We start from the raw sequence: 15234 nt of genomic DNA, 5'->3' as shown, positions 1-15234 counted from the left end.
GGGGGGGGGGGGGGGGGAGCTAGTAATGATAAAGGTTATTAAGGTTCTCTATATATATTAATTAGGCCAGTTTATAAGATGTAAATGGATTATTAAGGGTAATAATAACTCTTATAAAGAAAGGGCTAAATTGATAATAATTTAATTAGTATTCTACCCCTAAGTAGGAATTAGAGCGCCAAATGGCCTCCCGCCTTAGCACAGGCGCTAAAATTTTTATTACAATCTGATTAGACGTATCCTCGGAAGATTTAGGAAAGCTTACTTCAGGCAAAATAATACATTTAAATACTATTTCTATAGCCGGAAGCGTTTTAAGGGGAAGTAGTATTACAGGGCTAAATCACATGCCCTATGCCTTGCTATAGCACATAACTAGATTACGTACTATTAGTGCCGTACTATAATATTAGCACCAGCCCGGGTATGAGGGCTCTACGCGACCCACCCTACTGGGTTAAGTAACTCTTATAAGCCCAGGCTAGCGCACACTCTCCTCTTGCTTCCTTCGTACAACAACGAATATCGTAGCTTACTTATAACGATGCCCTTAACTCGTAATACCACCCTATCCTTTAGGATTTAATATAATATTAATAGTAATATCCTTATAGATATAATTAATATTCGCGGTATTTACGGCCGAGGTTCCTCCTCCTAATAGAAAGGATAAATTAAATAGGTATTATAAGAAGAGAGGGATAAGTACTGTATTGAAGGATAATATATTCGTTGTATTGCTATAAGGTATATTATTATTAAATATCCTTATTTTCCTACTATAAATCCTTAAATTAAAGGAGTATGTATTTAGGCTATTTAAGTAATTTTGTTATTCGATAAGGAATTTTAAGTACTTAAAGTTTCTAATACCAAATCGGATTAGGGAAAAGAATAATTCTAATACAAAGTCGAGTATTAGAACCTACCCTTGAAGTATTAAATAAAGTAGAAGAGTTTAAAATCTAAATAGAGATAGGATTAAGTTTAATACTAACTATTATTAATTTCACTAATTTATTCTACGCCCTTATTAATAAAAGTTACTAGTGTTATACCGCTATTAGTAAAAATATTGTTTAGGATTTCTAAATCCCCGTTATTCCGATTGTAGCTGTCATGGCGCTGCCAGACATGCTGGATCACGTGCATGTTCAGTCCTTCCATCTCAAGCATATAAGGCTATCACTCCTTCTATCCGATATAATTAACTTCTTCTTCTTTTTTATCTTTAATTATTTATTATATTCGTTTGATTATTCGTATCCCAATACTCGAGATCTACGTAACGTAACACTTAATTAAAGATCCTTCCTACGGGTTGTATTATATCAAACTCCCTCTCATCCTAACCGCCGCGGATTCCGGAACATCGGACTATCTCGATATTTGTAGCTATACTCGAAAATTGGGCGCGTATCGCTAGAACCGAACTCTCTTAGGATAACAGATTATTATATTTCTTTATTGGAATTATAGCCCTCTAAATTAGATTAAATAATATTAGATTTATTACTAATTAAACGGTTGGTCTAAAGTTAAAAATATAGTACAATAACGACCCTTCCATTCGGGACCTTAGCTGCAATTTAATATAATTCAACCTATTTCTCTTCTTTCCCAATTCTAATAGCCTAACTCAAATTCTATCATTCTCCTTATTTCTCTACTCTTTAATAGGTAAATACTAAATCTAATAATTTATTATTAGATTACCGGCGTTGTAATATAAATTTCTGTTATCTAGTATCTTCCTGAAATATATATTAGATTCCTACTATATTAAACTATATTTCGTTTAGTATCCCTTATTTCAAAACCAATACCAATAATTATAGACCTACTTTAGTAATATTAATAATAATTAAGTTAAATACTTCCTCTTTTCTTATTCCTTATTATTCTACTCTCTTTATTATTTATAGTATTTCTCGGATTATTAAAGCAATTATTGCTACTATTTACAACTATAGCCGAGGAGTAGTTATAACCCCCTATCTTAAGCCTCGAATCTTTGGCCGACTACCTTCAAAAGTAAATTAATTGCATAGATGAATACAAGAAGGCCTTTTCTGCACTTAGGAAGAATATCGTTACTTTAAATAAGGTACTTAATAATAATACCGCCCTAATTTAAGCGCTTCCAAAATCTAACTCAAAACCCAAAATTAGATTTCCTAATATTAAGAAATTTAACGGCGCTACTTACACCTTCGAAACTTAGCTCCCTTCTATTTAAACGAAACTTAGGATTAATAGAAATACTATAAGTAATACTATAGCCCAATTCTAATATCTCTTCTCCCAACTCGATAGAAAAATCTAAGTCTTAGTAATACCCTAAATTCAACAAACTTCGGAACTTTAAGTTTTCGATCTTTAAAATTTATTCGATTAACTAAACCGTATCTATAATAATCTTTATAAAGTCCAACAAACCGAAAACACTCTCTACACACTCCGCCAAAATAATAAAGGCTTTAATCTATTTATAGCTAAATTTAAAAGGCTTTTCTATAAAGTAAAAGCCAACCTTTGGACTAAACTAGCAAAAATCTCTCTCATCCGCCAAACTCTCAACAAAGATATTCGTAAACGTATTTAACTTTTCCGCCCAGTTCCGGTTACTTACGTAGACTATATTTAAAAACTCAAAGAAGTTGTGAACTCTATCTATAATTCTAAAGATAAAGATACTATAGAAATCGATACTATCCAAGCAGCTAAAAAATTAATAACTACTATTTTAATTTTAGAGCTGGCCGGACCGTCCTACTCTCGGGCGCAACTATATATAATTGAAGGTCTCTTATCTAATAATATAGAATCAGACAATAATAATAATAACGATAATAAAGAAAATTCTAATTATAAATTCGGATATAATTATTTAACTAATTCTAAACCTAATTTTAAGCGTAAACTAGAGCGTATAGCGTATAATAGCCGTACCAAATACTAAAATTCCATCTCATCCTTTTCTTTCACATATTTTAGATCGCGTTGCTTCTTATAATGTTAGGTATACCCATCCAGATTATCGGGTCCTATCATCTCAATCTTTACTTCTCTTCGACTCTAGGGCTGAATCTTCTTCGAAGGGGGGGGTAATATTATAGTACTACTAGACATACTAGATCACATATATATTCAGTCCTTCTATCTTAAGTATATAAGACTATCACTCCTTCCATCCGATATAGTTAGTTTCTTCTTCTTCTTCATCTTTAATTATTTATTACATTCGTCTAATTATTCGTGTCCTAGTACTCGAGATCTACGTGACGTGACAGTAGCCCGATAAACTTAGGGTACTATAGTAATTATAGAGGGCGCTTCTATTTAAAGTATTACGTATTTCCTCATAGAATTCTAAGGTTGTATTTTACTAGTTTGTATATATATAGTACCGGAGTTCGAATACCCCATTATTTTTAAGAAACTATAATTGATAGTGAATTAAACGTATTTAGTCCTTTATAAGAAGAGATTCTAGTATAGCGTTATACAATCCTAAGTAAACTATATTGGCAAATGTAAGGCTAAGACCCTATTCTTCGAAGAGTTCAAAGGAGTAATATACGTCCTTACTATTACTTTTATTAAGTATATTTATTAAATTAGTAAGTAGGAAGGTCGGGTTATTATAGAGGTTACTATATTTATTATATAGTTCAAAAATATTAAGAAGGCTCTAACCCTTAAAAGGGTCCGGACCGATAAGGAGTTTTAATAAATTATTCTTAAATACTTTTGGGATTTTATTCTTTTATTTAGAAAGTAAGAAGCGGATTATTTTGATAGTTATAAGCTAGGAGTTGATTTAAAGATCGAGTTAAAGAAGGGACCGGATAGTAAGGACCTTCCCCTCCCCTTCGGTCCGCTATATAATATATTTCGAGAAGAATTCTTAGTACTCAAAAAAATATCTTGGGATTTAATAGATAAGGGATTTATCTAAGCTAATAGTTCTACCGTTAGTGTTCCCGTTCTATTCGTTCGGAAGCTAGGCGGAGGTTTCTATTTTTGTTGTAATTACTAAGTATTTAATATAATTATTCGAACGGACTAGTACCCCCTCCTATTTATTTAGGAAATATTCCGAATATTTAAAGGTATAAAGTAGTTTTTAAAGGTGGATATAGTATAAGCGTTTAATAAAATACGAATAATAGAAGGAGAGGAGTATAAAATAGCGTTCTAAATATATTATAGTCTCTTTGAGTAATTTATAGTCCTATTCGGATTATACGGAGTTCTAACTACTTTATAGCGGTATATTAACTAAGTATTGCGAGAATTCCTTGATGATTTTTGCTCGGTATATATAGACAATATTCTGATTTTTACGGATAGGTCTTAGGAAGATTATATATAGAAGGTCCGTATAGTATTCGAGCGCTTCCGAGATGCCGGATTCTACTTGGACTTTAATAAATGTAAGTTCGTAGTTAAGAAGGTTAGATACTTCGGTTTCATTATTTACGCCAGCGTTAGTATTTAAGCCGACTTTGAGAAAGTTAAAGCTATTTTAGAGTAGGTAGTACTAATATTCTAGAAGGAAGTTTAGAGCTTTTTAGGGTTTGTAAATTATTATTGGATATTTATATTAGAATTTGTTATAATAGTAGTATTATTTATGATATTTACCGGCAAAGGAGTTCCGTTCAAATAGTTCATAGCTTGCGAAGAGGCCTTCTAGTTTTTGAAGATATTATGAACTCGAATACTTATATTGACCGAGTGGGACCCTGAGCGTTTAATTTTCTTCGAGTCCGATTATAGCTGTTTTATATTGGGGGGCTGTTTGACTTAAGAGGTAGACGGCTAGAAATATATTATAGCGTTCTATTTAAGGAAATTGAAGTTTGTTGAGTATATTTATTCTATTTACAATAAAGAGATATTAGCGATTATCGATTATTTGTAAGAGTAATAGGTTAAATTATATAATAATATTCTTTTACCCTTACTATGTAACTATAGCGCCTTATTGGCATAGGGTCCTTCTCTAGTTCTCTGGAGGGGAAAACCGTATAGCGTTAAACGCCGCCGAATGAAAACCCCTAACTTTATTTCGGCTATAGTTTACCTACGCTATTCCTCCTTTATTTATAATTATAACTATTCTTACTTACTATTATAGCGAATTGATTTTGTCTCTTCCTTTATTACATTATTCTAATACTAGAATAATAAGAATAATAGGAATAATAGGAATACAGTTAGGGACGTCGCCTTCCTTCGCCGCTTCTTCGTTTTAATCTTTATTACTCCTTCATCCGCCTTCCTTCCGCTTCTCCATCCTATCTTCTTATTTACGTCCCTACCCCTCCGCTTCGTTACTCCTATTTATATTCACCTCCGCTCTATCCCTTTTTTTCCCAACCCTTAATTCTACCCTTATTTTTAATAATATAAGGGCCCTCCCCTCTATTTATATAATCCTCCCTATAATATTCCTTTTTAATTCTTTTTTACCTTCTTTCCTTTTTATAATAATATTATCTAAGATAGTTTCCTTTAATTGTAATTGTCCTAGCCTAATCGATTAAACCTCCGACCTTAAAGTTTCTTTTTTAAAAGCGTCTCCGGGCTCTACGGCTTTTTTTGATTTTGCAGCCCCGGTTTACTTAGAACCTATAATATTTTTTTATATTCTTTATAGCAATCCGAATTTCTAAATCCCTTAAAATTAATATATTTATCCCTTCTATTATTCCCAATCCTTATACTAATTCGTATAATACCGTCCGTAAGATCCCTTATTTCTACTATAGTTTAAATTTCACTATAGTCTTAAAATCCAATAAAAGACCTATTAGTCCCAATGCCTTTCGTAAAATCGTTATTAGTAAAACTTACTTCGTTTCGACTTTCTATAAACTTTATATCCTTTTCCTTCTTACTTTTCTTTTCTAATTAATATTTTATTCCTAATTATTAACCTTTAAACCGCGACCTATATTTATATTACCGGTAAATATATAATAAATATTCCTATCGGTCTTTATACCCCCCGTAACGCTATTTAATTTACTATAATATTAAATAGCCCGGCTAGATATCGTTAGAGATTAAATACCTTTATTCGCGCTATTTAGCAATTTACTAAGCGTATATACGGTCGTTTAGTATAAGATAATTTCCTAAATAATATTACTAGCCTTCCCCACACTCCGTACTATAATATTATTATTTTCTAGTAGAAGGGATACTATATATTATATATAAAGGATATCTTCTACAGTTGTACTCCCTCCGGTCCTAATATCAATAATATAATAAACCCGGTTTATATTACTTTTAATTCTAATAATAGTACAATTACTCCTATACGTATTATATCTAGTCCTAATAATATAATAATACAACTATTTTTATTCGTATAATTTCCAATTCTAATAATAGTAGTACTACCCCTAATAGCCCTATAGCCGTTAATACTCCCGGCTATCCTATTATTAATAATAATTAGGTTTTGTAGCGTTATAATATTATTACGAACTAAATTCGTATAATAAAGCTTCTCAAGGAGCTTTTTAAGCGTAATTCAATATTAAATAAATAGTACTTCGGTTTCTATAGTAATCATAGTATAGATAGTACCTATAATTAGTATAATTATTTCCTCCCTATCCCTTTATTCTTTTATTCTAATATTACTAATAATTTATTCCCTTCTTAAGAGTACTTCTCAAATTCCTTGCGCTACTCCTCTTCTAATTCGATTATTAGACGGTACTCCTTTAATCTACTTAATCTTAATACCTATGATAGAATCCTCTCGGCTTTAATTCCGTTGTCCAGGTAATCCTAGAGCTCTTCTTTCGTTAGTAGTTAGTTCTTAGTATTTAACTAGAAGAGGCCTTCCGCATTGAGGTAGTGTAGGACGATATAGGCGAAGGTCTCTTTTTCCAGTCCGCAAGCGCAAACGGGCGTCTGGACGCCTGGTACCTTTCTTAGGTTAAATTATATAGTTGTAGTAATCTTATAATTCTGTTAAATTACTATAATTTAGAGATTTTTATAACCCGGTAATATTTATTTGAATAGTAGCTTCGCTGGGTTGAATATTTTTCCCGGTTCTCCTTCGAGCTTTAGTATCAATTAGGTAAGGAAGCGATAATTTTAAATATATTATTTTAGTAAAATCAAAATTAGTTTACGGAGGATGCTAGGGAAGTTTAGGATTTCTAGTTTATTCCCGAGTTTGCCTTGTATAATTACGTCTGTATTTTAGTAATAAGCTTTCGGGGCTCTTGAATAACCCGGGGGAAAGATGTAAAAGTCTTTAAAAATCCGGATTTGTGATAGCTTTAGGATTCTATTATAGGGAAGAAACGACGCCGAAACCGGAAACGCCGATTTCTGGTCGAGGAGTGCTCCAAAACGAAAACTAACAACGGCAATCGACTCAAGAGGGTCGTTTATATCCCTCACAATATCCTACGACAAATGCAGCGACGGTATTGTGTTATTATTACCGATGGCTATAAATGGCGGTGTTCGTAGGTTCGAAAATAGCGTCTACAACCCGCTCGTAGAAATTTCCGTATATAACGACCCTGAAGCCGTACTTATTGCGAAGACTTTAAATAAAATAGAGGAAGATGATGAAATATTAAAGAAATTTATTACTAGAATGAATAAATCTATAGACTATAATATTGTTTCAACCGAAGACCGACGTTAGGTTTAAGAATTATTTTTTAAATTCTTGTAAATTCGCGTTAAAAAAAGTGGATTTATATAATCCGAGGCTAATAAGGCTAAAACTAACTAATTTATTACTAAAAAGAATATCGATAATTTAAAGAAGGATATTTTAAAAGAGATTAAGAAAGGTATTTAGGAAATACTAAAATAATAGGCCGATATTATAGTGAAAATTATCCCAAGTAAAATTAGTACTACTATTTAATAATTACCTACTATTAATATTAAGCAGTTTATTCCTTTTAACCTCGAATAGTAATTTACTATTAAAGGAGCAACTATTGCCGCCGAATTTATAAACTATTCAAACGAAGATACGAAGACGGCCGTAGCAACGACCCTAGGCCGGAAGAAACTAGGTCTAATAATTAAAACAGTTATTAGAATATAAATATTTAAAAATTATATAATTATTTTTAATACATATATACATAATTAGTACTAATAAAATTAAGTATAGGCTACGGAAATCTTCGTTAAGGAGGCCTTTATTACTATAAATACTGTAGATATATTGATTTAGGGCGTACTCTAAAATAGTATTAATACTTATATTAGAAATATTAATAAATACGATGAGGGATAAGAATAAGGAGGTAACTATTATAAGAATTCGATTTTAGAAAAGAACGGATAGACAGAGTAGGGGTTTACTCTTAATAGAAATCGCTATTTCGAAAGTAGTAAATTGCCTTTAGGATAATCTCTTCATTTACGATGGTGGTATATACCCCTACGAATTATTCTAAACTTCGAATAATATTTAATAGTATTTTAAATATTAGGAAATCGGATATATAGCAAAATTCTATTACTAGAAAAATATTTACACCTAATATAGTAAGATTAAATATAAAGGAGATTACTTTAGCAAGATAAATTATTTATTAAATAAGGATAAATCGCTCGTTTATTATAAATTATATAGGAAGAAGGGATATTTCGCTTATAACCGTAAAGAGTACCCCCTTCTCTAGAAAGCTATTACGAAGGTATTTATTATATATATTAAAAGGCTGCGGGCGTTCGCCCCCTTTTGTAAAAACCCGACCGGAAAAGTATTAAAATTAATAATAAAAATTATAAATAAGGGTAACCTACTGGACGCCCCTCCCAATTCTTATACTATCGTTACCCTAGAGAGATAAATCGGAGGAGGCGCGAAGAGAGGGCGGCTAAGAAAAATCATCAGCTCGACCCTACAAACAAAACCTGTAATTTAATAAGGCTTAATAGATATATATTATTTATACTCTTAAAACGTAGGGAATTAAATATATAATAGTAATAATATTTATATAATTACAATTCCCCTAAAGGAAATAATACTTTCATTCTCTATTAAAGGATTTATAGGAACCTTATTTTAAGGTAATTAATAATCTAATTAAGAATATTCTATTAGAATATAAGGAAGTCGTATAAGAAAGGGAAACTTTTATTCGAATAAGAGGACATTTATAATATTATAATAATTTAAAAGCCGGGTAGAAATCTAAATGGGGATATTTACTATCCTAGGGGCGGGAAGTATATTAGAATCGATTATTTAGAAAATAGAAGGGTGATGGCGTTGGCTAGATAGGGTCGTTGTAAAGTAGTAAATATTAATGAGGAAGGAAGAATGTGGAGGCGGGAGCCTGTACCAGCGACTGGGATTATAAACCCAATCGCATGTCGCTTCCTTATCTAATCTAAAGTAGGTCGGTAACCTACAGGCACCTACACGACTGGGTCGCGCATGTGACTGCCGTCAGCTCGGCAGGCAAAGTGCCTGCCGTAGGTTTGGCTGAGTCAGTATACCCAGCTATGACCCTAATAGTTATACCGCTTATTCTATAGAAATGACCTAATTTAATATTAAATACCTGGGTACGAAAGAAACTCTTTACTATCCTTAGCAATTTATCATTATTCTCAATCCTTTAATATTCTTATTCTAGCCTCCGAGGTTCTCGTCTACGATTATTTCGTCCTCCGAAATTCCTATCCGCAATTAATCTTATTCGTCGACGAAGCAAACTTTTCAGCGTCCTCCCAACTTAGCACCTACCAATAGATTTTTAAATTTACTTCCTATACGTTCCCGATACTCCTTTACTAGCTTTTTGGAATTATATAATTACCATTCCAATTTCCTGTCGTTTTTATAATAACTATACCCTTTCTATTCAATTTGATATTTATAGCCCGTATATAACTTATTTAACTTATGCCATACTATTCGCTCTACTTTATAGGATTTTCCGTCTTCAATATTAGAGGAAGACTAAGAGTCCTCTACAAGTCCCAAGGGTAATAGTATTCGATTAAAGGGATTATTCGTAGGTACTTTAATTAGGTATACTATAGAAATAACGGAGTATATTTTTATAATCGTAGGGAATTCTAATCAGTATATTAATCGGCTTACCTTCTCTAGTATTTTAAATAGGCCGGATTATTAAAAAAAAAAGCTTTCTTAAAGGTCTTCTAAGTAAATAGTAGTTATAATAAAGCTTTAAGAGTATTATGTCCCCTTTTTTGAATTCGATTAGTTAGTACTTCGAATTATACCTTTTCTTTACTTCGACCGCGGCGAAATCTATAGCTAATCGAGCATTTTGCCTAAAATATTCCCTCAATATAGGTACTTTAATATCCAATACCTTCTCCGGGGATAATAAGTCTAGGGGTCCGGAGAAACGAAAACCGAATAGTAATTTATATAGGCTAAATTTAATTAAGTCTAAGTATAAATTATTTAAATTCTATCAAAGAGCTGGGAGGATATCGGTCCATTTAGCGTCCGGCCGATTAAATATATAGAACCTTAGGGCGATTTCAATAATCTAGTTCTTTCTCTTAACTATACCGTCCGTTTACAGGTAGTATATAGTCCTTATTGATAACTTAATCCCCAAGGCAGTCTATATTCCCTTCTAGAAGGCCAATATAAATTTTTAATCTCTATTTAAAATAATACCATATAGAATACCCTAATTATAAAGGAAGAGAAACCTGATCAATACTATTCCCTATTCCTCCACTATATAAGTAGAGTATCCTAATATTAACAGAAATCACTTTATAGCCTTATCGGATACCGGCATTAAGTAATCGAAAGTATTATAATTTAGTCTTTACTAAACTATTCCTTAGGACGGGACTTCGGGCAATCCGACAATCAAATCTATAATAACGATTCTTCTTAGAAGGTAATCTCCCTTACTACCAAATCTAATTAATTAATATTCGCCGTTAAGTTTAGCTCTACTAATTTAATTAAAGCTATATATCGGGTAATATTAAACGTATTTCTTAACCATTCTTATTTTATTTTTAGTTATTATATTCCTTAAATTGTATAGTATTTTATTACGTCCAAAGTAGTATTTATTTTTATATACCATTTCGAGAATATCTTTCACCAGTTCGTAAGGAATATACAAACTCTTTGTATCATCAGGCTAAATATAATAGAAAAGTCCATCCTTCAATATAAACGGTATACTAAGCTTAAGAAAGAATTCTTCACCGTCCTTAGTAGTCGCCGGTAGAACTTTCAAATCTATTACTAAGAGCATATATTTAGTATCTCTTATGTAAATTTCAACTATTTTTCCTTTTATAGATTCGTCTATTTATACCTCAACTAAAGTAATATATACTTAATCTTCGCTAATATACTCAAGATCGTTAAATACGGGTTCTCCTTCTAGTTGTTTCTCGGTATTGCTAACCGCTTTCAATCTTAATAAAGCATCAGGGATAAAGTTTAGTTTACCGGGGAGGTAATAGACTTTCAAGTTGTATATTAATAGGTAAATAGAGGCGTTAATTAATCTTCGGTTAATTCTATCCGTTAAGGACGTGTTTAGCGAAGTTTATTCGACGATTCCTTTTATTACCGAATAGTCCATTAATATAATAATTAATCTATTATTTGAGTATAATATAGTTCGTAGCCTCTTCACTACCTAAACGAAATATACTACCTCCAATTCTAAGGGCCCGTATTTCAACTCTATATTCGTTAAATATTTACTTAGAAATATAATAGGTAATACTTAGTTAGATAGTATTATTATATTTAGGACCTATATATAACTATTTTTAATATAAAAGACTATTGCTCCAAACCCTCTCTCTAGGGAGCCGTCGATTTAAAGAAATAATTATTTATTTAGGTTAAAATAATATAGAATAGTAGGATCCTCTTTGCAAATCATCTCCTATAGTACTTTTAAAGATTTTAATTCTACGAACGTTGGCTCGTAATAAATAGTTCTATAATAGTTTATATATTTCGAAGACTTCCCGTTCTTAATAGCTCCTTTCTTTCTACCCTCGGCGAACAATCCTACTTTCCGTTTCTAAAGCAATTCTAAAATTCAAGCGTAATACGATATTAAATATCTAATAAATCCTATTCCGCCTATATACTATTCTAGGGCCTATAGTTATTTTAAAAATATTAAGTTTTTAGATATATAGAAGTAGTCCGCTGTATTAGCGAATCCTAGGGTATATACTCTAAAGCCCAATAATTTAACGTTGGGGTAATTAATTCATAATTCTTTGGCCGATAAGGTAATATTATTTTCGACGAATAATTTAAATATTATTTTTGAATATTGGATATACTCCTCGGCCGTTTTAGAGAAAATTATAATATTGTTAATAAATACCCGGTAGAAATACTTAAATTTATTTAACAGTCTATTTATATAGTTTTAGACGTATATTAATATATTTCTATAGTTTATTAAAACGACCGTTGGCTATTCTAGTCCTTTCGGACTAATTAGAGTAAATCGGTCGTAGTAGGGTAGTTAAATACTAAATTAGTAGAAAAAGGCTATTACATTGATAACTATAATTTATATTTTGCCTTTTAAAGTAGTAATAATTTCCGATTAAAGTGGTAGCGGGTAATTATCTAGTATTGTTATTTTATTTAGACTTTAGAAGTTAATTACAATCCTTACTTTTAGTTTACTATAAACTTCCCTCTATACTACGAATACCGGATAGGCGAACGGGGTAACTTTAATTGCCTATTCTATTTTACATTTATTATATAGTTCGCCGAAGATTTAATCCAAAACTTCTGTATCCTTATAATTTAAAGGGTAGGACCTTATTGCGACCCGTTAATTTTACTAACCTTCAATTAAGGGTATATATATTAAATCGTTTAAAAGTTATTGAATTAAGTTATTATTATCCTACAATTTAGGAAACTCCTTAATTAAGCGTTGAGATTTATCTACTATTATTTTATCTTTCGTATAAATATAGACCCCTTCTTTTGTTACAATCTCCGGCTCATTAGCGGGTATTTTCAGTCCGAGTATTGACTACTTCTCGGGTATATAAGGTCGCTTTTCGTCAATTTCTATTAATTTAATAGGGACTTCTTACAATTAGTTCGGATTAATAGATCCGTATTCAACTATATTAAATACTAAATCGATTATTAGGGTAGTGGAAGTCGTCAGGTCCGGGGGTTGGGGTAGTACGGATTTCACTCTTATTATAGATCCTTTTGCGATAATTAGAATACGATTATCGATTAGGAATTCGTAGTTGGGGATTATTATAGGGAAACCCTACCCGCACCCCAACGGTTCCTACGCGCACCCTATATTAACCGACATATAAACTACCAGGTCTTAGTGTAAGTTTCTATATTTTTAATATTTAGTAATATTCGTAGCTGGGTTGCCCGCCCTTGTAAGTTGTGCCTCCTCTCGTTGCCGTACCTCTTCTCGTTACTATACCTCCTCTTATTACTATACCTTCTATCGCTACTATACTATCCGTACTCTCTCCTCCTAGTATTAACCTAACTCCTTATTCTCATTTATTGAATACGTTAAATACCTAAATTAAGTACAAATGGCTATAGTACAAATTAATGGGTACAGTGCAGTAGCGGTGCACCTGGGCATGTGAAAAAGAGTGAAAGAAATAACCATATTGGAGGGTATGTTGCGTGCATTTGAAAGACGAAATTTCGCGAGTAAAAACGGGATTTACAATGTCAGGTGTCATCAGCTGGACCGCCCCATTTTTCTAGGTGGGGGAGGGTGCGGGTAGGAACCGTTGGGGTACGGGTAGGGTTTCCCTTATTATAATTATTATTGCGTTTAGAATAGGTAAAGGGTTAATATTCGTTATACTATTCGCTTCAGCGTATACCCCTACTCCTGGAATTCGTATAGTAGCGAGCAATACGGCTCCTACTATTAGGGCTTTTATTACTTTTATCTATATTGTCATAAAGTAGCTATAGTCCGTAATCTCTATAATATCGCCTATTTTATTATACTTATTAATCGTTAGTAGGCTATCCAATAAGTTAATTATCTTCACAACGTACGGGGTTTTAATGTTAATTACAGCATATACCGTTGTATTGTAGTTTATAATAAAATTTAAGCTTCTATCGCCTAGCAAGAGTATATATTCTATAGGAATAAATACCTCCTACTTTAGTATTAATACCACTCTCCTAATTGCCGTTACCCTTCGTCTATATAGTATAACCGTATTGCAGACCCTAAAAACGATATTGAATTTATTTAAATGTGGGAAAGTAATTCTACTGGTATTATTATTAATTACTAACTCGTACGGCTATTAGAAATTATTTCCTAATGAAAAATTAGGCTTTAATTTATTGATTACTTAGCCGGACTTAGTAAATTTCATTAGGGTGGGCTCTCTATTTTTATCCTCGCCTAGCAAATAGAATATAAAAATCGCCCAATCTTACATATCCTACTTTAAACTATTTATACTAGAAGTATATCCGTCTCTTTTTTTAATTATATACTCCAATTATTCTAGGAATAATCTATTTATAATAATACGCTCTACTCCGTTATTAATATGTATTTCGTCCAATCCTATATTCTTCTCTAGGTTTAATCTAACAACTATACAAAAGTAAGTAAAACTGGACAAAGGGTTCCAGTCCGCTATAGCCGTAATTTCTTCGGGCGCCTCCTTTAATTTATAATTAAAAGGCCCATTAATAAATAAAGTATTATTAATTATCAGTACTTCGGCATAGGCCAATTCTAAGTCTAGGCTAGCCTTCTATCGTATCGGATCGTTAATTTTACCTTCCTTTGCAATAGTATACGTTTTTAAATATTTCAATAAAGCGTTACAAAACTCGTAGAATTTGTAATAATAACTATAAGTCTTTCGGTAGGGTTAATTTACCTTAATATTAATACTTTCTACTCTTATAGTGTAATAAGGGCGGTATTTTCAGATATAGCGCCTTACCTATAAATTTATTAAAAACAATTAATGATATTTATAGTAAATATAATTACTTTGTATTACTATATATACCGAATCACTATCGCTACATTTACTATTATTAGAATATTCGGATACAAGGGTAAAGGGTATACTTCTTTCTTATACGTAATAAACGCAATCGTTAGTAGATTTACTATAGTAAACACATCGGTCGTCCCACTTATTACTCTTCTCTCAATCGTATAACTTTCA

Source organism: Neurospora tetrasperma (assembly GCF_000213175.1).
Source record: "Neurospora tetrasperma FGSC 2508 unplaced genomic scaffold NEUTE1scaffold_6, whole genome shotgun sequence".
Lineage (NCBI taxonomy): Eukaryota > Fungi > Ascomycota > Sordariomycetes > Sordariales > Sordariaceae > Neurospora > Neurospora tetrasperma.
The sequence above is the reverse complement of the archived record's forward strand: the minus strand, read 5'-3'. Positions refer to the sequence as shown.